Source organism: Panthera tigris, chromosome C2 (genome assembly GCF_018350195.1).
Source record: "Panthera tigris isolate Pti1 chromosome C2, P.tigris_Pti1_mat1.1, whole genome shotgun sequence".
NCBI classification, from domain to species: Eukaryota; Metazoa; Chordata; class Mammalia; order Carnivora; family Felidae; genus Panthera; species Panthera tigris.
The window spans coordinates 71,146,584-71,174,040 of NC_056668.1; the positions used below are offsets into that span (position 1 = coordinate 71,146,584).

The window sequence follows — 27,457 nt, forward strand, 5'->3', positions numbered from 1 at the left end:
AAAAGAACCCCTTACTGAATTTTCTTTGAACTGAAATCACTCTATGTACTCTAGAAGCATCAGAGAAACTTTTCCTACCAGTTATAATCACTGTCTATAAACAGTTCTGTTTATAGTTACATAGTTCTGTTAAAAGATGGCATCTAAAAGCCAAACATCTTTTATTACAGCTTATTTCACGATGTCACCACCATTGCTGATAATCCATAACAAGAGACAAACCAAACACCAACTGGATTTTTGTACATATTAGCACTTTGTGTATCTTTGGTGCTCTCAATGGTAACTTGAAAACCTATTCAGTTTCTCACATTAATAATGAAAATTAAAGTAAGCAAAACAGAGCCGTGTATGTTTTGAACATGAAATGGAAGGAGTAACTGAGTCTTTTTTTTTTCTTTCTGAAATGTCTTTTAATTGAGCCATGGGATGGAAGACAGGAGGCAGGCGAAGGTACAAGCTAGACTACAGTCCTAAACTTCTTTATAATTCGTATCATCTCATTCCTACTTTCTTCAAATGTGGCATTAATTTCTATTTAATTTTTTTAAATACAGTAAATGCCTTGAGGTCTTAAGCTACTTTGGGGTGTCTCAAGACCAGGAGTCTGTACACAATACATACAGCTGAGGATGGAGGGATCTTTGCACCAAAATACATGGTCATCTATGTATAACATACCCAAAACTGCTACTCCATTTTACCTGAAATAAGAATGAGTCACTTGTTTATTATTGACAAGCCTACTTCCATTTGGAAAATGCGCCACAGCCTCAAGTCCTTGCAGCACACATGAAACAAAGTTCCTCTACTTGCTTTTAAGGCTCTTTGTTCTAAAGAACTTCACTACCTACTAAGTGCTGCCCTCTACTATCTCCAAAATGAGACAGAATTCAGTCCCTGCCTCTACTAACATCCTTCCTTTCTTCTTGACTCAGCTCAGGGAACATCTTTATGTTCTCTGATTGATTTCGCTACCCTACACTTGATAGGGAATTTACAAAGAATAATTAACAAAGAAAGATATTTTATTTCTTAACAGTATGGGGACATACTTAAATGTATGTAAAGTTCATTTCTCATATCATTTGGAAATTACATAAAAAAGAATACAATGAAAACCTTGCACTTGGAACTGGAATCATCTCCCATCTCTGCCACTACTCTGGTTTATTCTGGAATCACAGGACAAAGCATGGATAGTAGGGAGATTTTAAAAAGGAGAAAAACTTCAGGGGGGCCTGCGTGGCTCAGTCGGTTGAGCGTCCGACTTCAGCTCAGGTCATGATCTCACAGATCGTGAGTTTGAGCCCCGCGTGGGGCCCTGTGCTGACAGCGTGGAGCCTGGAGCCTGCTTCGGATTCTGTGTCTCCCTCTCTCTCTGCCCCTAACCCACTCGCATTCTGTCTCTGTCTCTCTCAAAAATAAACATTAAAAAAAAATTTTTTTTTAAGTAGAAAAACTTCACGGGCACCTGGGTGGCTCAGTCGGTTTAGCATCCAACTCAGTTTTGGTTCAGGTCCTGATCTTATGGTTCATGAGTTCGAGTCCTGCACTGGGCTCTGTGATGACAGCATGGAATTCTCTCTCTCTCCCTCTCTCTCTGCCCCTCCCCTGCTCTCTCTCTCAAAATAAGTAAACAAACAAATTTAAAAAAAAGGTAGAAAAACTTAAAAGGTTACCTGGTGGGGCTCCAAGATCTTAAGCAATTGGTTATGGATACCTGTTTTGCAAATTGCTTCCCTATGCATTTGCAGGAGAAATGAAAAGATGACATGAACCCACAAAACTTCTTCAGGGCCCCCAGGACACATATAATAATTGTGTCTACCCAGGATGGTCAAGCTCTTTCCTAGTTTTAAGGGTCTAAAATGAAACCCCATAGAGGAAAACAAGGAGAATCTTCATTTCTATTCAGCTTTCTGTAAAAAGATTGTCCAATTCAGTCTACCTGTACAGTGCTCATCTGAGACAGCAGACAAATGGCACATCCAGAGAAGGGTTCCAAAAGGCCTCAGAGGATCATTTTTAACTAGCTTTCGTTGTTGTCTGATTCAAGTTTCGCCGGGCACCTTGCTCCACTATAGTTAAGTACGTTATCAGAGGCAAATAACTGCCACAACCTAGGGCAGAGTTAGCGGAGTTGTTGTCTCTACCCAACAATCTTCAGTACAGGCTAAGTTCACAACCATTACTTCACAAAAACATTCCATATTCTATCAAAGAAAAGTTAAAAGGTGCTATGCTGTAAGTCGATTTTTGGAAAATATTTCATATCGATGACAAAACGTTTTAAGTTCTAGATCTTGTGAAGTATACTAAATTTATGATAATCCAAAACAGAAAAAAGAAGAGCCAAGAAGTACTTTAAATAGACTAAACTTGAATTTTGCAGTAGACAACAACTTCTGGAAATCACCTTAAACGTCTTTGTCAGTAAGGTCAAACTCCCTAGCTCAGAGGCAACTGAATCAGCATCTAGTATTCCAACTCCTATCTAAGCCTGGAATAAAGATATCAGGTATCCATGTACTTTTGTAAGAGGACAACTACTTCCTACTTCAATCCTCTCACCGCACCCCCCAAAAAAGGGAGAAAGCAGAAACAATTAAGTTCCCTGCTTTACCCAAGGTCGCTACAAAACAGAGGAAAAAACGTTGACCGAAAAAAGTCAAGTCACAAAATATTTTCTTACCCTACCCACTACATTAGAAAGCTATCCACTAGAAAGTGACACAATGGGCGTCTAAGACATTTGTCAATATAGCAAGCCCTTTAACCATACTGCTAATTTCCTGAAAGGGAAAGCCAATTCTAATCTAAACAGCTTTCACTTGGCCTCTAGACCATAGCTTTCATAAAGTAGAAGTCTTATTTCTGAATCTCCCATCTTATAACAAGGAAAGCAATCAGAATATTCTTCGAGTCAGCACCTGCGGCATTCAAACAGCTTCTGCCTAGGGAAAACTGAGAACCCACACACAAAGCCAACGGCATCGCTGAAAGATCAGGTTGTGCCGGAGTTCAAACGCACGGCTTACAGAAGCTCACATCAAATTCCCAGGGCACACTCGTAACCGAGTGGAGGACAGCTCTGTCACTTTGAGCAGTGAGACCACGATCAGGGTAGGCGCCGAGAGAGCGTAGGGCTACAAGCTCAAGGTCACCCGCGCACCCCGACAGCAGTTCTTTGGGGAAACTTCCCGGAGTAGCCACGTGCTCCCAGCAGAGCCAGTCTACGCTGCGGCAGCGTGGCTCGCACTCCCGCGCCCGCGGCCTATGGCTGTCCCACGAGGTCCTGTATCTTTTAAGGACGAGCTAGTGAGGACAAGGGATCGGGGTGGCCTGAGGAACGGCCGGAAGCAGAATGGCGAGGCGCAGAGCGACAGCCGGGTACCCCTCATCCCGCCTTCAGTGCCTTAACGGAGAAACCATTCGCCGCCCGGCGAGACGAGAAGGGCGCAGAAAGGCAGAGAAGGGCAGCCCTTCTCCGCGCCGCGGCTCCACCTTGCTGCACCTGCAGCCCGCTCCCCGCGCCGCGGCGGCCCCTTCCAGTACCGCACGCGGGCCCCGCTCCATCCCGCCCTCTCCTCCCGCCCCCCCTGCGCCTCCCCGCGCCCCCTGCGGTCCCCCAATGCAGCTGGACAGCACCAAGGGGGCCCGCACCGGAGACCGCTCGCACCCGCCCAGCAGGCTGAGGGGAGGCCAGGAGGGTCGGCGAGATTCTAGCTTCGGCGCGTCACTCACACAGTCTCCCCCTCCGGCCGCTACCGCCCGAGCCGCTACAGGCCGAAGCTGAGGCTCTGTGGGGGATGTACGCCCCCAACCGGCTGTTTATAACCTGACCCCGCCCTCTTCCGACCCCCCCAGGCTTTGCGTCACTTCCTGCCTCACGTACACCCCAGAGGTGCCCTGGAAATGGACTGCCTTGGGCGAGCCGTGAGCACGCACTGGGACAAGGGCGCTCGACTAGTGTGCGCGGAGGGGCGGGGAGGAGCGGGTTGGGGCGTGGTCGGAGGGAAAAGGCGCCAAGCCTGCAGGTGCCGGGAGGAGCCGTGGAACCCGCACTGGCTTCCTCCTCGCCGCCTTCCGCCGCGTCCCGGGCCGCAGCCTTGATACCCGGAGCTCTCCGTCTAACCTTGACCGACCTCCAGGCCTTGCAGTACAAAGGGTGATGGTGTTGGCGTTTACTTTCACATCTTGGATACTTAACACTGAAATAATTCCTTAAAGTGTATGCCCTAGTTGGAATATTAGGTAGCCAATAAAGACATATTGTGAGTATATATTTTGCAGCCTCAGAAGTGCTTAGGATAAGCAAAAAGGAAAAAGAATTAAAAGCAGAATGCAAGTTTGTATTTAGGATGTGTAAAAAATGCACGTGGACCAAGACGGGCACAGTGCTTTGCATAATGTTTAATGCATGAGGGAATGAAAAGGAAAGCAGAAACAAGTGATTTATTAGGGGGGCATAATTGTAGATGAACTTTAATGTTCATTGCCATTATTGTTATTATAAGGTTGTGTAATGCATAACAAAATAGGATTCTTGTCACTTTTTAAACTCTTTCCAACAATCACACCCGCTCCCCGCCTCTAGTCGGTCCAGGCAAGAAGATTGGACAAGTTTACAAACAGGTACAAAGCGAGAAAACGGGCAGGGCCATAAAAGAGTCATAGGTAAAGCGCTTTCCAGGTCCGAGCCCTGAGGGACAATGAACAATCCTTTAAAATGCAAATCCGTTTCCTGGCTTGGGCTCCGGCTCTTCCCCCAATTCTGCGCTAAATTTCAGGAAGTACCACGAGGTTTGCGCACCGCCCCCTTCCCTTTGCCCCCCGTTCTTTAAAATCTCGCCCCAGAGAGGAATATTTTTAAATCTTATAAGCAGAAACATAGCTGCATTTTAGAGGGTCTACGCAGGAAAAAGTGAAATCGAGGAATGGGACGGATAGGGATTAGCTGTGGAGGGGCCGCCTTGAAATTCCGACAATGGGCCGGCTGAGTCCCTTCTCCCTTTCCTTGCCCTGTGGGATCTTAACAAACATGGCTAGAATCGAGGTGAAAATCTTACAGCCACATGGACAAACGGGCTAAGGATACCAAGGTTAGGAGGAACCTAAGAAAATCCAAATTAAAAATTTTACATTCACTGGTACAGCAACTGGGGAAAACAGTATGGAGTTTCCTCAAAATTTAAAAATAGAACTACCCTGGGGCCAGTAATAGCACTGCTGGTGGTTACCAAAAGACACACACACACACACACACACACACACACACACACACACAAAATCAAAGGGTACATGCACCTCTATTTTATATAGCCAAACTATGCAAGGAATCCAAGCGTCCATCCATAGATGAATGGATAAAGAAGACGTGGTGTACAGATAAAATGGAATATTATTTGGCCATAAAAAATAATAAAATCTTGCTATTTGCAATGACATGGATAGAGCTAGAGATGATAATGCTAAGCAAAATAAGTCAAAGAAAGACAAATACCATCTGACCTCACTCATATGTGGAATTTAAGAAATAAAATGAATGAGAAAAGAAAAAAAAAGACAAACCAAGAAACAGACTCTTAACTATAGAGAACAAACTAATGGTGACCAAAGGGGAGTCAGAGGGGGGATGGGAGAAGTAGGAAATGGGAATTAAAAAGTACACTTACCATAATGAAAAAAAAAATTTTTTAAAGGTAACCTGAAAAAATTTACAGTCACTAAAATGAAACAACCAAGAGGACACCACTTTAAACAGTATGTCAATTATATTTTTAATTTCATATCTTTTATTAGCAATAATGGACACTATGGAATTAAATTCCCTTTACTACCCCTTTCTCCCTAGAAGTTTTGCAGGCTCTCCCTCCTCTGCAATTTCAAGTAGATGAACATAAATTTGTCTTGCTTTGTTGCAGAATCTATACCCACTGAGAGGCAAGTTTGCTTTGTTTGGTATTCCATACAAATGGTCCGACATCTTATTTTTTTAATCTGGTTTTCACTGTTGTCATTGAGGTTGCCATTATTACACAACATTAGCTCCCACTTCTGGAGACCCAATAATTTGGATGCTTGCAATGACATCAGCTTTTCATCATCTTTATTTAAACTATCTGGCCTAACTGAAATGCCTATTATTCAAGGTCCAATCTTCTTCAGACGTAAGAGACCTTAGAACTGAAATTCTTGCAGTTTGGGGAAAGGAAAATTTTTTCCTCCATCCTGGACAATTGCGGCTTATATGCCATGCTGAGCTAAGGAATGGGAGACGGGCCTGGGGCTTTAAATGGGAAGAGGATATTTCACAGGACTATAAGAAGAGCAGGTGTTAGGTAATTAAATGTTTGCCCTGCCATACAGATGGGTCATTCAGACAAAATTCATCTCTCTTAGTAATGCTTACTGAAAATGGGATTAAAATACCTGCCTTGCAGATTTTCTGTGTGTTTAAATGAGATACGACAGGCGCAAGCTCCTAAAAACACACAGTAAACTGGCACATAATAGACTTTGGTCAGCGTTGGTGGAGTCAGCCTGGGTGGGATGGAGCAGAGTCAGGCAGAAAAGTAACATGGACGATGTCTGCAGACTAGTGTAGGATTTTAGGTCAATGAAGAGGAAGAAACGAGGCTTTCAGCCTAGGAGAATGATTTGCGCAAAGATTCTGAAGTGACAACGAGCCTGTGGCATGCCAATGTTAAAAGACCCTAGTCTACAGAAATACCTGATAGCTACATCAGGGGAATTACTGGTGGAGAAAAGGGTACAGGAGTCATCAGCTATAAAATTCTCTCCCTCTCCCTTTTTTCTTCACCTGGAGATGAAAGCAGAAGTCTTGCTATTTGGTGAAGGAGAGATTGCAGGAAAAAACCAAGCCAGAAGAGCCACTAACATAGTGAAAAGGCATCCCAGCCTAGAAGTCAGCAACTGGTCTCAGAGCTGTTACCGATTGTGGTGTAGAAACATGGGTTTAATGGCTCCATGTATCAGTTTCCCCATTGGCCACATGGAGATAACACCCTTTTATTTCCTTCGCCAGTGAATTAAAAAGTAGGAAAGTTCCTTAAACCACACGGTTATACAGATATAATGTGCAGCTAGTTCAGAGCCCAAGCCACTTGAGTAAATGTGGCCAGAGTGGGGAAAAGCCTGGAAATGGGAAAGTTCTAAGCAACTATTACTTAAGAAAAGGAAAGTTGTCTTTAACGGCTTTCAATGTCCTGATTACAGAAAAAAAAAAAGACTCATTGGTAATGGCTGAGAAGAAAAGGTAATTAATTGCCATTATTATTAACATTTACTGTAGTAGTGTAGTGCGTCAGACAAAGACTCACAAGCAGATATGAAACAAATCTATACCTCTGAAAAGACAGGGGACACAGAAGACAAATGGGGAAACAGAATTTATACTTAAAAGACAGATAACAAGGATGCAAATGTTAAATACAAGCAAAAATAAAAGCAAGCTGGGGTCTATGACAGCAAAATGTCCAGATCCGAAAAGATACATAAGGCTCTGATGTGCCCACTAGGACATACCTGTAGTTCTCTAAATCCTGCTCCAAATTATATGCCTATGTAGATTCTAGTTAATCTTTCTGTTTAACTGTTTTTAATAACCTATTTTTAATAGAAATGTACAATTGCATGTAGACACATTCTCCTCTCTAACTCAGGCACAGATGCAGCAAGAGGGAACTTTGGCTGCTTGTCCCATAAGATCAAAGTCAAAATGTACACCTCTTACCTTAGTTATAGACCAGGAACCTAGGAAGAAAAAAAAAAAAAAAAGGTGAGTAGAGGAGGGGGAAAGGCATCATAAACCCAAAGGTACAAGAGGATGCAAATTGGAGGTGGGAGGTTCTTCATTTTAGTACTTTGTTCCTTACATTTAAAAACATTAATCTTTTTGGGGGAACCTGGGTGGCTCAGTCAGTTGAGTGTTGGACTTTGGCTCAGATCACGATCTCACAGCTTGTGAGCTCAAGCCCGCATCAGTCTTGCTGCTATCAGCACAGAGCCTGCTTTGGATCCTGTGCCTGGCTCTGTCTCTGCCCTCTCCCACTCACTCTTTCTCAAAAATTAATTAATTAACTAATTAATTAATCTGATTATGTTATGTATATTTTATCAAAATTTAAAAAACACATTAATATGCCAACTCACTAACAGAGTTCCTTCTGGTGTCGTATCTATGGTCCAAATGACCATATGGACCAAATGGACCAAATGACCATCTTAGAGTCAAAAAAATTTTTAGTTTTTTTAGATTCAATTTATTTATTTATTTATTTTATTTGAGAGAGAGAGAGAGAGAAAGTGGGGGAGAGGGGCAGAGGGAAGGAGACAGAGAATCTTAAGCAGGCCCCATGCTCCGTGCAGAGCCCAGTGTGGGGTCCATCCCACGACCCTGGGATCATGACTTGAGCCAAAATTAAGAGGCAGACACCCAACTGACTGAGCCACCCAGGCACCCCAGGATCAAATATTTTTGATGGCACTCGATGCTAAAACTTTGGGTAAAATTTTATTTCACAACTCCGTACACATGTGTGTGTATATGTTTGTGTGTGTATGTGTGTTTATGTGTGTGTGTTCACAAGAAACAAGAGTTTTATGAAATAATACCTTTGCTATGTACAAAACACTATGGAGCTTTCCGTTTAATTTTTGAAATGTTGATTTCAACCCATGAAATTGATATCTCAATGGGCTGTGACCTGTGTTTGAAAACCATAGTCGGAGGCCATCTCCTGTCTCAGAGCACAAGTCTTGTTAGTGAACAGGACAAATGACTTGCTCAAAGTTAAATTTCAACTCCCAAGGTTTTTCCCTGTTACTTTGCCCACTGTTTCAACTTTCTACCACCCCATACTTCTGCAAATATTGATTGAGGTTTTATGAGTTAGAAAACACCCATAAACTATTTTCAAATGCTTTCAAATCCTGGCACGCACTTTGGCCAATCACAGCAGAGCTCTGCCTATCCCACAGTAGGTGTTCATAGCAACCACCACAGAAGCCACCCTAACCCACATTCAGCCCCGACCACATCTCCTATTTGACAAACTGTATCCATTTTCTTTACCTTGGAATCCTAAGCCTAGGGCAATCACTTTAGGACCAGAGTCATAAAATAAAAATGTGGAGCTCTGCACATTGGAACAGGATGCATTCCAGAGAATGGAGGTAGATTGTCAGCTCACATATTTGAGGCTGGTACTATTTTCCATTTTATTTTTCATTTTTTTTTCTTTAAAAATGTACTTGGGAACCTTCAGTTTCCTGTCCTAATTCTGCTGACTAAATCATTTTTTGTTTCCCCTGTACTAAAAGGAAGCTTACACAGGAGAACATAGAGTAAGAGCAATAGCCAGGTTACTATGGAAAAGTTTGCTCCTGTTTTATAGCAAGTGGCAAAAGTTACTCAGGGCAAGGAAAGAAGAATTAATAAGAATTAATTAAGAATTCAGAATGATTAATTTTTAAATTGATTATAAGGATATTTATGCCCATTTGCCAGTGTTCTTGGCTGGAGTTTTGAGCAAGGTATAAGGTTCTATTTAGTTTCATCTGGGCAAAATAGAACTTCGAGCTTGGAGGGAACTTTAACTCCTGTACCATCCCTGGCCTATAACAGATGTTTGATAAATGTATATTGAATTAATTGAACAAAATCCCTCTGCTTCATACCATCAAGTGATTACCCAGCTTCTCCTTAACCTTTCCAATGAGAGCAAATCTGTCACTTCCCAAAGCAGAGAGCTTTGGATAGTTCAGATGGTTAGAAAGCTTTTACTTGTATTAAACTGAATTGTCGCTCCCTCTACTTTCTCCATTTGCTATTGCTTGAAGAGTGCTCTCATGTCCACAGCTGTCTTCTCTTCTTCAGATTAAATATCCTAATCCCTTCCCAGGACTAACACAGGACACAATTCCACATCTCCCCCACCCACTGGTCACTTCTGAAAGCGTGGTTTGACCAGTCTAGGTGGAACAGTGTCACGTTCCTCTGTCCTAGAGGCTACAGCCTTTACAAATGCCATCTGTCTGCCACCCCATTCACTACCTTACCAATCACTGCACACTGTCAACTCATGTTGACCTTTCAACAGGGTTTAACGGGAACAGATTGGCCACTGGAGCAGAGAGACCTGAGTTGAAAATCTAGTTTTGCCATGTACTTGCTGATTGTACGAGTAGCCCACATTTCTCTCATTTCCATGGATAATGTGATATCCATACATTGTTGCAGTCTGATACACTGTACACAGACTGTCTGTCCCAGTATATCACCAGTCTAGTCAGCTCATGATGGAAAGGAGTGTAGCCTGCTTGCATTGGGGAGTGTCCTCGCCATCAGCACCGAATGATAACAGAACAATCGCTGCTAGGATTTACTGAGCATCTACTGGGTGCTGGGAACAACTCTAATCTTTTTACAGTATTAGGATTAGTTCATGTGATCCTCATAATGATCCTTAGAAATAACAATTAACATTATCCCTGTTTTCTAGGTGTAAAAACTAGGATTCTACAGAAGTTAAAGAATTTGCCCCAGGTCGTAATGGCTAATAAGTGGTGATAAGCAGAATTCAAACCTAGGCAAACTAGCTTCTGAACCCAGCTCTAAACAACTCCACTTTACTATCTCTTTACGAATCTAATCATGGCACAGCTGACTGTATACATACAGTCTTCTCCCCAAGGCAGAATCTTTACTAAAGAGGTTCACAGACTGTCCAAGTAGGACAATTTGAGAAGATCCAATATTTGGGGGTCTGGGGAATCCATTTAGTTTTCATTTCAGCTTTAATTGCATTTCAAAATTTGGATTCGTATTCATGTTGAGGAGGAAATCTCAGATCACTCTAAACACAAGATCTTGTAGTATAACTGATGCTCCAGAAATGTTTAACAGAATTGCAGTGCGCTCATATTTGTCCTTGCAAGATCCTGATTTCCTTAAATTCTCCCAATGTATGCTACCTTTGATAAGGAGAGTTACTGAATGAAAAGAATCATATTAACTTTGTTTCCAAAATATCAGCACATCTGTTTAGTGTTTCTTATTTTCATCTTCCTCCTTTGGACATCTGTACTTTGCAATTCTTTCACTCCTGTTGGGAGTTTCTCTTCCTCCATGGCGGACATCTGGCATCTTAAACAAGAACACTTATGGTAAACTGTATGCCATGTGGCCAAACATTGCCTAAAGAGGCCTTTGAAAGAACACTGTGACGTGCTTGGTGGCTGCTGATGTGAACAGGGAAAATGAACATATGTGTCCAGAAGACACTTGCAAACAGATGATTAAATCTAACTCCCAAGTCAGCACATCCAGTGTTCGGGAAAAATACCGTATCATCAGAAACTTTTTGGTTTCTTCAGCTTAATATAGACAAGCAGACAAGTGTTCCCTTGGTTTGGAAAATGATTGTGATGAAATTTTTATTTCTCATACATGGAAATGTGGTCAAGGAGGCAACTTTTTGGTGGCTACATCTGTGAGGGCTGGCCCGGTTTGCCCCGGTTCATGTCACACAGTCTCTTAAATGGTAGGGAAGCTGTGTCCCAGAGCCAGGGTTCTAGAGCGACTAACATTCACTGAGCCCAGACCCCATCCAGGTGCTGGGTGGGGTGCTTCTACTGTGTCACACACAGTATCTTAGCCTCCCAACGATCCCGTGAAATAGGCACCATACCCATTTTATAGGTGAACCAATGGAAGCGCAAAGAATACAAAACAATTGACTTCAAGTGCCATGCTTTTTCAGTGGTATAGCCTAGCTTCAGATCTTTGAGATCTTCTATCTGAAAACCACCTTTCACTACATCTTAAGTTGGAATTTTGAAACACTGTCCAACAGGCAGATGGTTGAAGCTCTGTGCCCAGAGTAGAGTAACTTACTCCAGCCTGGACCTTATAACCATACTCATCTTAGGAAGGTTTGAGTCCAATTTGTAACGGAATTTGATGTCACCGGCACAAAATAAAAGACCCTAAGATATAAAGACAAGCTCACTAGGTGCAGTGTGCCTGGAATAACAATCTCTCAGAACATTTCCCAGAAGTAGCCTATGCTACAGTGAGATTTTGAATTTGCTTAACTGATGACATGAAGGTCCACAGCCCACAACCAGGTAAGCAAAAAGCAGCCAAGCTAAAATGTAGTCATGATAAACCACTTTTTTTTTTTTTTTTTACCTTTATTTTGAGAGACAGAGAAGGACAGAGCCTGAGCAGGGAGGGGCAGAGAGAGAAGGACACTCAGAATCGGAAGCAGGCTCCAGGCTCTGAGCTGTCCGCACAGAGCCCTATGAGGGGCTCAAACTCACGAACGGCGAGATTATGACCTGAGCCGAAGTCAGACACCCAACCAACTGAGCCACCCAGACGCCCCTTGATAAACCACTTCTAAACCTCATAAGATTACCCTTCTGAGACTGGATTCAAACAAAGAAGCATCTGAAGGGACCCACTGGCTTGTGTAATGAAGTCCAACACAGGACTCAAATGTAAGCAGTGGCAGCTCCAAAGGGAAAGAGAATCCAGGGAACAGGAGGCATTCCTGCTGAGCCCAGTGCTGTCCACATTAACGGAGGGAGATCCCAGGTCCACCCTTAACTTTACTAAGGAAAAGGCAGGTTCCCTGCAGGTGTTGAGGTTGGATCAAACTGAAGTGGATTTTGAGATCCACATGGAGCCTGGACGCTAGCCTGGGGCTTCTTAAGCTATACTGTGCATGCGAGTCTCCTGGGGGTCTGTTAAAATGCAGATTCTGACTCAGAAGTTCCCAGTGGGGGCCTGTGACTTGACTCCGCATTTCTAACAAGCTCCCTGGTGATGCCCAGGTTGCTTCAGAGCCCATTTGAGTAGATTGTAGAGGAAAGAGGTTTTCATTAGCCTGCTTCTCCAGCACGCCCCACAAGGAGGGCACACTGTGTGGCCAGCTGACTTGAAAGTGGTTTCTGCTTGGCAGCTGTTTTCTGTAACTGTAGCAGCTTCTATTCTACCAAGCTTTTCCGTGGACAAGGGCAATTCCTGGGGCGATCACAGCTTAAATAAAACAGCCCTTAAGACCATTCAGCTCCTTTGCTAGAACTCCACAATTGCCAAACAACCCACTCATCCTAATTCTTGAGGCTTTTCCCTCCTGAGAGGATGTTAGACTCCAGTATGAAGATTCAGCCTTGCCAGCAGCCCTCTTGCTCCACACAGAGTAATGAAGACGGCTGATGAATCAGTGTTTTGTGCCGTTGGGTAGCAGATTTCTTAATGACCATAGGGGAACTGATAAAAATTGAGTTTCTGAAACTGAATTAGAGGAATGACCTATTGTGAACTTCACGGAGTTACTCCAGGAAAGAGCAGCTGGATAGCCAGTCCCTGCAGACTCTGCCCAGGAACACCACCCTCTCCTGCAGACCCAGCCAGGGCTGGAACAAGGGTAGGATTTTTCGAAAATGATCAAACACCACCACAAATACCCCACCCCCATCTTTCAAACAGACAAACAAAAACTCTTAGCTTTACTATATCACTCCTCCCTGCCCGCCCTGCCAGCCCAATCACACACTCACAAGAGATGAAACAAACCACAGCGTGCGCATTTGGGAATCTAATTTTGGAGTCTAGTTAAAGGTTGGCTGTAGTGGGGGCACCAGCCTTGACCTGCTTCCTTTTATTCACCCGATTTAGCAAGAGGGAGGTGGCCTCTGTGTCAGGACTCTCACACTTGTAGCTGTGGAGGACTGGTACGGGCATAGTGCAGGTGGCATTGTTGGGCCTTGCCTGGGAATGGGCTCTCAAGACTATCCTTTCTGCCCCAGGGTAGCCTAGACCTGAGGTGTCCCTGGCCCACCAAGGCCCTTCCCTAGAGACCGAGCCTTGGGTGAGTCTCTGATTCTGCCCCTGAGGACCTCAGACACTGAGCCGCAGCCGCTGCTTCAGCCTGTCTGGATATCTGTGCAATTAGCTCCTGGAAGGCCCGCCCTTGCCCTGACCCATTTCTCTCTGGCTGCTTAGCACTGGGCTGGGTCATGAATAGCCCTAAACCAGCATCCTGTCTGAGTGGCAGCGGGCACCAATCTGGGCTTGTGTGCAAGATCCCTCTGCAAGAGAGACTATATAACATCGTCCTGTTTGTAAGCCTGAGCTGCTTTGGGGCCATCTGTCAAGTCCCTACTGCTTGTCTGAGGCATACCTCTGATTTTCCCTGTGTACACAGAATAGAGAGAGTCAGTCTGTGAATGGGTAGGCCTTTATGGGTTCACATTCCCATTCATCTTATCTTATTTATGGTGTATTTAATGTTTATGGAGGATCTACTGTGTGTCAGGCACTGTGCCAATAAACAGCTGCTTCAAGAATGCTTCCCTTGAGGGGCACCTGGGTAGCTCTGACTTCAACTCAGGTCATGATCTCACGGTTCATGGGTTCGAGCCCCACATTAGGCTCTCTACTGTCAGCACAGAGTCTGTTTCAGATTCTCTGTCCCCCCCCCACCCCCCGCAAAAATAAATAAACATTTAAAAGAAAGAAAGAAAAAAAGAAGGCTTCCCTTGAGTTCTCTTTGATCACTCATCTATCTTCCACCAGCCTATTATTCTACTTCTGCAGCATCAAAAGCCTTTGAAACATTAAGAGGAGCATCCTTGTTTCATATTTGCGTATCACTTAAAACAGAAAAATGGTCAGCACAGTGGATCTATAGAAGTGCTTCATCATTATCTAATTTCTAAGAAGATTTATAAAACAAGGGGGGCAACAGATATGCAAATGTCATGAATTATCTGAGAGAAGGTACGTGATGAGTTGAAGGTTAGCTACCCATATGCTCACATCTGGACCTCTACAATGAGATTCCTTCTGCTCACTGTACAAATACCAATTTGTGTCCTTATTCTCTCTAAGTGCCAGATCTTTATTCCCAGGTGCCTGTGGACACCTCCACCTGGATAACCCACTCAAATCCAACCTGTCCCAGAGAGAACCCAACATCCTCCTCCCCAAAGCTGGGGCTTCTGCCTCCTGTCTTCCCTGCTCCAGAACACTGTGTTTTACAGATTTAGGGCAGTTCTGGGGACTCTCCCCAGAGCCACCTGGTGGGTGCTCAATAAGTGTTTATTGAAGGGCACTCCTTTGGCATCGGTTTGTTCCTGGGCTCAGACAAAACCAGCCTGTTCATTGGATGACTTCTCCAAACAAGTTGCCCTGAATTAGAGATAATCACAAAATGGGTGTTGCTGGTGAAAATCATAGAAGAGATTCCAGCACCTCCATCTTTGTTTTTGTTTGTTGTCAGAGCTCACTCTTGGGAGAGTTTCAAGTTTCCACAAGGAAGGAAAAGAGATATTGACACGTCCTGCTTTGAAACCTCAGCATGTCACCCCAAATCACTGTCCTGGAAGAAGAGCAAGGACTTCACCTTGGCCCGGCTCCATGATATTTGGCCTGTGTCGAGTGATGGTTTCTAAGCTGTGAGGAGGAGGCTGAGACACTCCAAATAAAACTGTGTTTCTGGAAGTTGTTTGATATGTACATAAGTGTGTAGAAAATGGTCAAGAGGGAGATGCACCACACTAACAGGTAATAATGGGGGAAACTGAGTGTGGGGGCTAGGCAGAAACTCTGTACTGTCTTCATAGTGTTGTTATAAATCCAAAACTTTTCTAAAAAACAAAGTCTGTTTGAAAAGAAAAAAAGTTCAGGGGGGAAAAAACAAATGAAAAAGCAGATTGTGAAAAATTCAGGAATTGCATAATAAATGCAAAAGCTGAAACTCAAGGCAACATGTGCTTGCCAGGGACCTGTTAGACAAGGACTTCTGAGGGTTCAGAGGAGGGAAGACTGGCCAGGAGGAAGTAGGGGGCCTCCTGGAGGTAACAAGGCCTGGGGTATCCGGAAGGTTCCATCTGGGCAGGCCGTGAGCATTTTGATACCCCACAGATAAAGCACAGAAGGTATTCAAGAGCCCGCAGACAAAAAGAAGGCACCTTTGGAACCAAAAAACTCACACTGAAATCTCATCTTAAGATAAGTGTCTTAGAGATACGTACTTATCTCCAGGTATCTTAAGTTCTCCAAACCCCAATCATATCTCTTCTCTCTAAAATGCTATAAAATAGTGCTCATCTCACAGGTTTGAGTGAGATAATGCAGTGAAGTGTTTAGAATGGTGTGGACACCTTAGAGGGGCATCAACTGTATTAGCTGTTGCTGATGCTATTGTCAAAACTTTAGGTCAGAATGACTCCTAAACTCACGGAAGCCCAGATTCTTCTCCCCAAACTTCTCACTCTCAGCTTCCATTCAGATCAGACCCCAATTGTTCTCCCCTCCTGACTTTCTAGACCGACTTCCTTCATCTTTCTCTATTTCAGGCCCAGGGGGCCCTTCATCCACTTCTGCCATGGGCTCCTTCCCTCTTCCCCAGATAATTTCTTATTCATATTCTTTTTCTTTTTAATTTGAGACAGAGAGAGAGAGAGAGAGAGAGAGAGAGAATGCAAGCAGGGGAGAGAGGCAGAGGGAGAAAGAGAGAGAATGTTAAGCAGGCTCCACGCTCAGTGTAGAGCCTGACACGGGGCTCGATCCCACAACCTGGGATCATGACCCAAGCCAAAATCAAGAGTTGGACACTTAACCAACTGAGCCACCCAGGCACCCCAATAAATTATTATTCTTTTTGTCTTTCCTGTTCACTGATCATCCTGACCCCCTTTCCCCAAATGTGTCCTAGTACCTGTCAGTCCTACTGAGTCTCATTAAAGCCAGGACTCCTGATGCTATAGTTATTTGCTCCTATCACAGTTGTATCTTAAGATTCATCTCCAGTCAGAATTCAAAGATAATAAGAAAGGGACCATCTTATCCTAAGATATTCAACCCAAATTATACTTTTCCTACTATCAACAACAAAATAAAAAAGGCTAACGAAAGTATTGGTTTTAGAAATATAATATCTGTAGTTCCCTATAGCATGGTACCATCTGGATTATTGGAAAGGGGTGCAAAATATACATGGCCTGGAGGAAATCTCACATGAGAGGTTGGGATTATCAGTTTAGCAAAGAAAGAACCTTTCCTCTCTGCAACTATAGTCCTTTACGGTTAGCAGAATGAGATGTCCTTGGACGTCTGGTGCTTATAAGTTTACCCATTGGCAAAGAGATTGATAACATTAATCAAAGGGTCTGTATCTCCCTCCCAGGCACACCCTTACTTTCCTGTGGTTTCTCACGGCTTTAGATCCATCAGAGCAGTAAAGAGCAAGATTAATAGAGGGCCGTAAATTTAGATTTGGAGTCATTTTAGTTGAAAAGTCCTCTGTCATAGTGTGTAAGAATTCTCATTCATTGCTGGTGGAAATACAAAATGGTAGAGCCACTCTGGAAGACAGACTGGCCATTTCTTATAAAGTTACATATAGTTTTCCCATTCAATATGGCAATCACAGGCATTTACTTAACAGATTTGAAAACTTATGGACACAAAAATCCACACATGAACGTTTACAGCAGTTTTATTCATAATCTGCAAAAATTGGAAGCAACCAAGATAGTCCTCAAAAGGTGAAGGTATGAAAAAAAAAAACTCCAGTACACCCATACAATGGAATACTATTCCGAAATAAAAAGGAATGAGCTATTAATTCATGCAACATACAAAACATTGCTAAATGAAACATATATTGCTAAGTGAAAAGAGCCAATCTTAAAAGGTTATTCCATTTATATAACATTCTGCAAAAGGTAAAATTATAGAAATATAAAACATATCAGTGGTTGACAGGAGTGTGGGGAGTGGAGAGGGCTGAATAGATGAACTGCATTTTAGGGCAGTAAAACTGTTCTGTATGTTACATGAGACTGCATTTTTCAAACACACAGAACTTTATAGCACAAGGAATCAACCTCAATGTAAAAAAAATTAGGTCAGGGAAATCCCAGAGTAGAATGTAGACTATGATAAAAGAATCTGTTATTAAAATATATGATAATAATTTAACTGAAGAGAGTGGATGTTGACCTAAATGACTTTGGAAATGAGTGGAGATTGTAAGACCAAAGGCAAAAGGAACTGTACCTGAGCACTATACTTTAATTGATAAAGTTATTTCCTATGCAGATATGGGTTAACAATCCTGAAACCACTATACGCATATACTGGGATTAAACAAATAAGTAAATGGGTGGCAGATAATGGGAGCCAAATTTACTACTCTTGAATGTATGAAGTTACAGATGAGCAAGGAGAAAGGCTAGAATGAATTATGTGATACTAGATTGGAGTTGGAGATATCAGTATGAACCTGTGTTTAGCTTAATATAGTCACAGATGGATATAATACAGTAACAGTTATGGATGTATGTGTATGCACAGATTAGTATACACATATAAAAACAATAAAGTTAATCAAACCACAATTTGTCCTTTGAAAAGATAATCAAGATTGACAAAATTTTAGCTAAACTGACCAAATTAAAAGAGAGAAAAAACTCACTCAAAATATGAAAATCAAGAGTGAGAGAACATCACTACCAACATTACAGAAATAAGAGAGATTACAAAATAATACTAGGAATAGCTGTATGCCAACAAATTAGACAATTTAGATGAAATGGGCAAATTCCTAGAAAGACACAAACTATGGATACTGACTGAAGACGAAATAGAAATTTATATAAACTTATAACAAGAAATTGAAATAGAAATTTTATAACTCCATACAAATAAAAGCTCAGGCCCATATAGCTTCACAGGTGAATTCTAACATATATTTAAGGAAGAAAGAGTAACAATTCTTCACAAACTCTTCCAAAAAATAAAGGCAGGGGGAACACTTTCGAACTCACTCTATGAGGTTAGTATTACCCTCAAACCAAAACCAAACACTTTATAGGAAAAAAACAGGGCAATATCTCCCATGAATATAGATGTAAAAATTTTCAACAAAATACTTGAAACCTGAAATGAGCAACATATAAAAAGGATTATACACCATGACCAAACAGGATTTATCCCAGGAGTACAAGGTTGGTTTAATATCTGAAAATCAATTAATATAATATACTATAACAATAGAATAGAAGACCAAAACCACATGATCATCTCAATAGATCCAGAAAGATTTGACAAGATTCAACACCCTTTCATTGTAAAAACACTCAACAGGAGCGCCTGGATGGCTCAGTGGGTTAAGCGTCTGACATCAGCTCAGGTTATGATCTCACGGTTTGTGAGTTCAAGCCCCATGTTGGGCTCTGTGCTGGCAGCTCAGAACCTGAAACCTGCTTCAGATTCTCTGTCTCCCTCTCTTTCTGCCCCTCCCCTGCTCGCACTCTGTCTCTGTCTCAAAATAAATAAACATTGACCAAAAAAAAAACACTCAAGAAATGAAAGGAAACTACCCCAACCTGATAAAGAACACTTATTAAAAAACCACAGCTAACATTATACTTAGTGCTGAAACACTGAATGTCTTCCCCTAAGATCAGGAACAAGACAAAGATGCCTACTGTCACTACTTGTATTCAACATGTGCTGGAGGTTCTAGCTAATGGAACTTGGCAAGAAAAAATAAATAAATAAAAAGTATCCAGATTGAAAAGGAAGAAGTGAAACTATCTCCCACTTGTAATTAATAAGATTCTGTAGATAGAAAATCCTAATGAATCCACTAAAAAGCTATTAGCATATACATATATATTTCTTAGTTCTGTCCACTGAGAGAGCCTGGAAGTAACAACACCCAGGTACAGTGAGGACACCCAGTGCCCAGATCTTGGTTTCCAATACCATTCCTCAATAAAAAGAAACTAAGCTCCTTGGAGAAATGGCTGGGGCATGGAATATACAACATAAATATGAAACATCTGTTAGTGCCAGAAAGTAAGGAAGTACTCAAAGAAAAACATACAAGGGTATGTCCATGGCAACAGAAAGAGCTCCCAATAGCCAAAACTGGAACAATGTCCAGCAACAAAATAAATAGCATAATAATACTGGCTTATAACTCAAAGTATAAAATAAATACCCACAAGATCCTACTGATACCAATAAATGATTGACTAAATAAATAAGTAGAAAAAAGACAGAAGAATTCCAAGCAATATATGTAGATACTATTTCATTAAGGACATAGAGAATAACTTCCTACCCCTAAAGGATAGGGTGTGCATAGTGACTTTCTTCCAAAGGATACCATATGAAAGGGGGAGAAAAAAGAAAACTTTACATATAATACCTCAACTAGGTGATCAAGGTCAACATCTACAGTGAAAAGTCATGTTGATAGTACCATTGATATGATGTGATCAAATGGCACTTTATTCCTATGGTTTTCCTCCCCAAAACCCATAACCCCAGTCTAATCATGAGGAAAACATCAGATAAATTCCAACTGAAGGGCATTCTACAAAATACTTAACCAGAACTCCTCAAAACTGTCAAGTTCACTAAAAACAAGAAAAGTCTGAGAAACTCTTGCATTCTAGAGGAGCCTAACGAGACATGGTAACTATATGTATGTGGAATCCTGGATGAAATCCCGGAACAGAAATGGAATATACAAAAAACCAAGAAATCCAAATTTAAGTATGGACTTCAGTTAAGAATAATGTATCAGGGTGTCTGGCTGGCTCCATTGGTACAGCATGAGATTCTTGATCTCAGGGTTATGAGTTCAAGCCCCACACAGGGTGTAGAGCTTACTTAAAAAAAAAATGTATCAACTTTGGTTCATATGATAAATATGATAGTGTATAGTAGCAATGTAAGATAACAGTAGGAGAAACTGGGTGTGAAGTATAACTTTCTGTATTATCCTTGTAACTTTTCTGTAAATAAAAAAAAATTAAAGTAGAAAGTTTATTTAAAAAAAATAATATGGTTGAAGGTGAGCAAAACGTATAAACTTCTAGTTATAAATAAATAAGTCCTGGGGATGTAATGTACAGCATGGTGACTATGGTTAATAATACTATATTGCATAAAGTTGCTAAAACATGCACACACACACATATACATACATATACACATAGTTGTTGGCAAGGAATAGAAAGAAAAAATCCCAGAAAGTTAATAGCAGATAGGCTTTAAAACTTTTTTCTTTTTCATTAAATGTTTCTTAATGAATGTGTATTACTTTGAACATTAAAAAAAAAAAACCTGTCATTTTTTCCAGCTTTACTGAGGTATAGCTGATAATTCGAAATGGTATATATTATAAGAGATTATTTAATATACATATACATTGTGAAATAGTTACCACAGTTAAACCACTTAGCATCTCTCTCACCTCCCATAGTTACCGTTTCCTTTTCTTTTTGTGGCGAGAATACTTAAGATCTACCCTCTCAGCGAATTTCAAGTACCTAAAACAATCTCATTAACCATAGTCATATTGTTGTATATTAGATCTCCAGAGCGTATTCATCTCGCAGAATTGAAATTCTGTACCCCTTGACCAACATCTTCCTGTTTCCCTCTCCCACATTTTTGTAACCATGGAAAAAGAAAGTAATTATTTAAAAACAAACCCCAGCTTTCTCACTTCTATATTATATCCACTTCTATTACATAATAAGAGGCATATCTTTCTCTTATGCTGATCACGATGCAGACAAGAGATTCGTGCCAAAAGCTGACTCATGCTGAGCACATACAATGTGCCATGCATTGTGCGTACATCAATTCTCCTTATCAACCCAATGAGGTGGGCACTCATGTAAGCATTGTGCCCATTTTACAGCTGAGAAAACTTAGAGTGGTTAGGGATTTGCCCCACTAGGAAGGTGTACAGCTAGAATTTGAACCCAGGTCAACTGACTCCAGAACCCATGATGGCCTGGGCTAGTATGAAGCACAAGGCCTGAGGGCTGGCTGGTTGTCTGGTTGGCTAATACTCAAGGTTCAGAGTAGTGGCAGGAGGATAGGCTAGCAGGTTCTGAGCATCTCTGCCTGGCAGCCACACAGGCCACAGTGCTCTTGGGGCTTCCCAGTGCCCCCCCCCACAAGCCCCCCACCACAGCACAACCAAGGTGGAGCGATGGGGCTGGGGTGGAGCCTTTCCTTGCCTCCTCAGCAGAAAGCCCCCTTCTTCCAAAGACAGAGAGTGCGGGGAGGCCAGGCCATTGCTGACAGGGTCTCTGCATTGCACTATGTTCACGTGTGTGGGTTGGTGCTCCCTGGAGCTGTGTGACTCGGAGGTCTGGTGGCTGGTAGCACCGTCTATGAGATAAGAGAAGGGACTGTGGTCTCGGCAACCTAGATTTGGACAGGGTAAGTAGACGCCAGCTCCCCAGCCATGGAATCACCCCATGCCCCCAGTATGTGTGCAGCAATAGCTTCCCTATGGCAATGGGTCTAAGCCCATGACCCAAAGCAGCCCGAGACTTACAACGGTCTTGGAGAGAGCTAAGAAAGCAATCCCATTCAGGCACCCTCATAAGCCCTGGGAAGGCCAAGTTGACAATAATGACAAAGACTACCCAGAGCTCTGCCTTGGGACCGCACTGTGGACATCTCAAGTCTTCACTAAATTCTTCTTTAGCATCACACCACTGCCTTCATTGAGGGACAATAATGAAAAGTCCCAAGAATCTCAATATTGATTGAACTTGTCATAGGAGTGATTAAGAAAGATGGCCTTCACCACATCACAAACAGTGTCTGTCTTTGGGGGCTCTGGGAATTTTTCTAGGGCTTCAGTACCAGAAGAGGCTGAACTTCTGATCAACTGGGTTGTTTTACTTTTGACACAGTTTTTAATTACCTTTTTTTTTTTTAACGTTATTCATTTTTGAGAGACAGAGACAGAGTGTGAGTTGGGGAGGGGTAGACAGAGAGAGAGGGAGACACAGAATCTGAAGCAGGCTCCAGGCTCTGAGCCGTCAGCCCAGAGCCCGACGTGGGGCTCGAACTCACAGACCGTGAGATTGTGACTTGAGCTGAAGTTGGACGCTCAACTGACTGAGCCACCCAGGCGTCCCTTAATTACTTTTTTTTTTTACACAATATACACAATACACACATACAATGTACAAAATACACATTACTTACAATATACACATGCAAAAGTGAGTAAACCTTGAGTGTATGACTTTTAAAATGTCCTTATGTACTTGAGCCCAAGTAATCAGCTCCTGATTCACAGCGTGGAACAATGCCAGCTCTCAGGAACCTCCCACTTGCCACCTCTCAGTCAATACCCTGCCCACAATGGTAACTGCTGTTCTGACTTCTTTCATCATGGCTTTGCTTTTCCTGCAGAGGTTCTGCTGGGAATCTTGTTCCTGATTGTGTTTCTTTCTCTGCTGTAGCCCCAGGGAGTTAGAATCAATTCTGGGGCACCATTCCAGCACCGTGCACAACTTCAGGGTGTGCATTTTTTAGATAGGGGCCCTACCCTTTTGGTTTCCTCTTATCTTCCTGTCATCCTCAATAGGACCAAATGGTTGAAACAACAGACTTGGAGCCTGTCCAACCTTCTGCATTGCTGTCGACCAACTGGGTGGCCTTGGGCCAGCTACCTGACCTCTTTGAATCGCCTATGAGCCAGCCTCTCCCAATCCTGCTGCCCTCCCTCTTCTGCAGATAGTAATCCCATAGGCATTTTTAATAAACGTCCTGTGTACAAATCTCCCTCTTGATCTGTTTCTCAGACACCCTACCTTCAATGATCATCCTTATCTATAAGATAATAGTACCTGCCTCACAGGGTTGTTCTGAGCATTAATAAAATATGTAAAATAATTAGCCCAGTATACTGGCCTTGAGTGGGACTCAATAAAATATAGCTAATACAGTAATTTAAAAGTTGTATTTACCTCCATAGCCACCTCCAACCCTCTTTTGGAATGATACAGAGGTAAAACAAGTATAAAGATAAAACTCTTACGAAGTTCAGACTTTTCCCATGCAGCTACGTGGAACATTGTTTTCCTATCGATAAAACACAGAGGAAATGGAAATGGAATCATAAGGGTGCTTGGTAGAATGGGTTTAGGACAAGAGAAGTCTCTCTCTGGAAATTACCCAAAGCTGGAGAGACCTGCCTCATGTCTTCCCCATGGAAAGGGTCACCCAGCTCCAAAGCTTCTTGCTGTAGGATCAGCTGAGGCCTTCACTCCACCTGCAGCCCAGGCCAACCTCTGCCAATCCTGCTGCCCTCCCTCCTCTCCAAGAGTTAGATGGGAAGTCATCTTTAATAACCTCCTGTGTACAAATCTTGCTCTTGGCCTTCTTCCCAGACACCCCACCAGGGACAGTTACACGGTTTGATTATTAAGGGGCCCCATCTCTGACAGTCTAGTACGTCTGTCTCCACAATGGGCATGTACCGTCCTAGTTCCCCTGACAGGGGACTGTCCCCTCCAGACTTGGTAATCTGTAGAAAATGATCAGAGTTGGAGACTGGCAAAAAAAAACACAAAAGTCCTAATGTTTCCTCCACTCCTACCCAAATGAAAAAGAAAAATTTTAACAAAGTCCCACAAACCACTGAAGAGGAACAATCCAAATCATACTTCTCAGAAGTATGTGGTATTAAAGTTGCTTCAGTCTGTAAGGCTCCATAGTAAAAACTGAGTTTTTGTTTTTCCCTTAAAGCCTCAAGTTTAGCAAAAAGGAAGAACCCACTGTTGGCAGTAAGTAAGAAAAAGTACAAAAATCTTCAAGACTAATCAAAACTTAAAAACTTTTTAAAGCCTTTTTTTTCAAAAATTTTAAGTAATCTCTACACCCAATGTGGGGCTTGAACTCACAACCCCAAGACCAAGGGTCACATGCTCCACCGACTGAACCACCCAGGCACCCCTATGGTAACTTTCTTTCTTTCTTTCTTTCTTTCTTTCTTTCTTTCTTTCTTTCTTTCTTAATATGAAATTTATTGTCAAATTGGTTTCCATACAACACCCAGTGCTCATCCCAAAAGGTGCCCTCCTCAATACCCATCACCCACCCTCCCCTCCCTCCCACCCCCCATCAACCCCTCAGTTTGTTCTCAGTTTTTAAGAGTTTCTTATACTTTAGCTCTCTCCCTCTCTAACCTCTTTTTTTCTTCCCCTCCCCCATAGACTTCTGTTAAGTTTCTCAAGATCCATATAAAAGTGAAAACATATGGTATCTGTCTTTCCCTGTATGACTTATTTCACTTAGCATAACACTCTCCAGTTCCATCCACGTTGCTACAAAAGGCCATATTTCATTCTTTCTCATTGCCACGTAGTATTCCATTGTGTATATAAACCACAATTTCTTTATCCATTCGTCAGTTGATGGACATTTAGGCTCTTTCCATAATTTGGCTATTGCTGAGAGTGCTGCTATAAACATTGGGGTACAAGTGCCTCTATGCATCATCACTCCTGTATCCCCTGGGTAAATTCCTAGCAGTGCTACTGCTGAGTCATAGGGTAGGTCTATTTTTAATTTTTTGAGGAACCTCCACACTGTTTTCCAGAGTGGCTGCACCAGTTTGCATCCCCACCAAAAGTGCAAGAGGGTTCCCATTTCTTTTTTTTTTTTTTTAACGTTTATTTATTTTTGAGACAGAGAAAGAGCATGAACGGGGGAGGGGCAGAGGGAGAGGGAGACACAGAGTCAGAAGCAGGCTCCAGGCTCTAAGCCATCAGCCCAGAGCCTGACGCGGGGCTCGAACTCACGGACCACGAGATTGTGACCTGAGCTGAAGTCGGACGCCCAACCGACTGAGCCACCCAGGCGCCCCAAGAGGGTTCCCGTTTCTCCACATCCTCTCCAGCATCTATAGTCTCCTGATCTGTTCATTTTAGCCACTCTGACTGGCGTGAGGTGATATCTGAGTGTGGTTTTGATTTTTATTTCCCTAATGAGGAGTGACGTTGAGCATCTTTTCATGTATGATAACATTCTTAATGTCTATCTATAAGGAATTCTGATGCACCCATCTCATGCATACTATACAGCTATTTATTATACAACTATTTAAAAGAACAAGGTAGAGCTGTAAGCACTGAGACCAAATCACATCCAAGATAGAGTCAGTCAAACAAGCAAGCTGCAACGTGGCTGCCTTTGGAAGGGCAGGAAGTAGGGACAGTGGGAACTGACTGGAAAGGGGCATGAGGAAACCTGGGGGATGGAACACATAGGATATTATCAATAATGATTAACTTTTAGGGAGTGGACCAAGGTAAGAAAGAGAGAAAGAGAAGTTTTTCATTTTATAGCTTTCTGTAGTATTTGAGATATTTTCTTCCCCTATGCAAGTGCCTTTTTTATTTTTTTCATGATGAAACCTTTATAATAGGTGACTTTATAATAAAAGGAATTTTTCATATTGGATGAGAAAGAACTCCCATAACCACCTCTGTTCTACAAATTCATATATAATGGACTATCAGCTTTGAGTTTATCTAGAGTGGCAATGGTAGGCTTATGGTAAGCCAGTTGTTTGGAACTAATGACCCAATCGTGGCCCATTTGATCTTAACCATGCTTATACCTAATCTTTGAAGCATACAGCCACATAAAGGATTTAGTTGTTCACAAACACTTACTCGTGAAAAAGTAGAGGATCATTGCAGGATCTTAAGGAAAATCTCTGGACCATAGCATATCCCTGTGGAGAAAGATAAGTAACAAAATAGAATGTGAACAAGAACCCAAGGCTTACCACACCACACCAGATTCATTTCAAAGGAAGTGAGTTTGGGAATCCCCAGTGGCCCACAGAACCCATATAAACATATATATACTCATGTGAAAACAATCAATCAGGAAGCTAACAAATATGCAGTATTCTCCTTAACAGTAAATTCCTAATTAATGATTCAAGACTTTAGCAATCTGTAATTTCTTTCTTTCTTTCTTTATTATTTTTTTTTTTTTACTATACAAGACCTACTTCTAGATAGGCCCACAGTAAATATTCAATAAAATCTTGCAAAAATTCAACTGAAAGAAGTAAGCCCGGTTTGTGTAGTTCCTATGTGAGTTTAGAGAGCACACACACAATGTCTGTAACTTCGTATATGCTACATTACGCTCAAAAAACAAAACAAAACAAAACACACACACACACACACACACACACACACACACACAAAAGACCTCTAGTTTGTTTAAAGACATAAGCATGAGGGGCGCCTGGGTGGCTGAGTCAGTTGATTCTCTGACTTTGACTCAGGTCATGATCTCAGTTCATGAGTTCAAGCTCCACATCGGGCTTTGTGCTGACAGCTCAGAGCCTGGAGCCTGCTTCTGATTCTGTGTCTTCTTCTCTCTCTGCCCCTCCCCTGCTCATGCTCTCTCACTCTGTCTCAAAAATAAATAAACTTTGAAAAAAAAACCTTTAGGGTACAAACATGAAAGGCCAAACTATAAAACAATATAGAAAACCATCTTTATGACTTTGGAATAGGAAATGATTTTTTTAAATACTCTATGGAAAGGGAA

At 42.2% G+C, this 27,457-nt stretch overlaps 1 protein-coding gene across 3 annotated transcripts in view; it reads right to left on the reverse strand.

Moving 5' to 3' along the window:
* Window positions 1-26,600, reverse strand: part of TFRC (transferrin receptor) — a 52,607-nt gene extending 26,007 nt beyond the window's left edge. Inside the window, exons 1-2 of one of the 3 annotated variants that reach the window (XM_042956881.1) lie at window positions 26,560-26,600; window positions 7,760-7,779 (exon numbers count right to left, since the gene is read on the reverse strand). The gene's annotated coding sequence lies outside the window, so the exon portion shown is untranslated. Of the gene's footprint in view, window positions 1-1,682; window positions 1,760-3,747; window positions 3,791-7,759; window positions 7,780-26,559 lie in introns of those variants that run through there. The other 2 variants (XM_007090942.3, XM_042956880.1) reach the window with 2 other exon arrangements.
* Between the last annotated feature and the right edge of the window lie 857 nt (window positions 26,601-27,457).